Below are 581 nucleotides of genomic sequence, written 5' to 3' on the forward strand. Positions count from 1 at the left end.
AGAAGTAGACCCAGAGACTCTCTGAGTGTACTGAGTCTCGGGGACAGTCTCCTGACCCGAAGAACCGGGAGCTGAAGAAGAGGGGTCTAAACGACTACCCGGCTCACCGAACATCTCTCGGTAATGTGCAGTAAGTCTTCCTTTTCGAACATGGGAAAAAAATTTAATTTTTAAAATTAACATCAACAGTATATTTCCTAACATTATCCACCTAATCAACACTAAATAACATAAAATCCGTAAACCTATCTAAATTTTCTATACTAACCACCTAATCTATCATAAACTAACCAAATTAGAGAGGAATTAGAGAGGCTTACCATTGCTACGAAATGGAGAGGAAGTGGAGAGGAAGTAGAGAGGAAAGAAAGAGTGAGCGCTAGTCAGCGAGAGTAGATATTAGGGTGTATTGTGAACATATCAGACTTGATCTCTAAAGCTTGCTAGCGCATCTTGATCCAAACGAGAGTTTAGGCATCAAGACCAACTTGCAAAGGAATCAATACCACGAGAGTGGGTTGATTCAACCTGAGTGATCCGAGTTCTGGACTTACTCTTAATTGAACTTGAATAATTGTTTG

Source organism: Brassica oleracea, chromosome C9 (assembly GCF_000695525.1).
Source record: "Brassica oleracea var. oleracea cultivar TO1000 chromosome C9, BOL, whole genome shotgun sequence".
Classification (NCBI taxonomy): Eukaryota; Viridiplantae; Streptophyta; class Magnoliopsida; order Brassicales; family Brassicaceae; genus Brassica; species Brassica oleracea.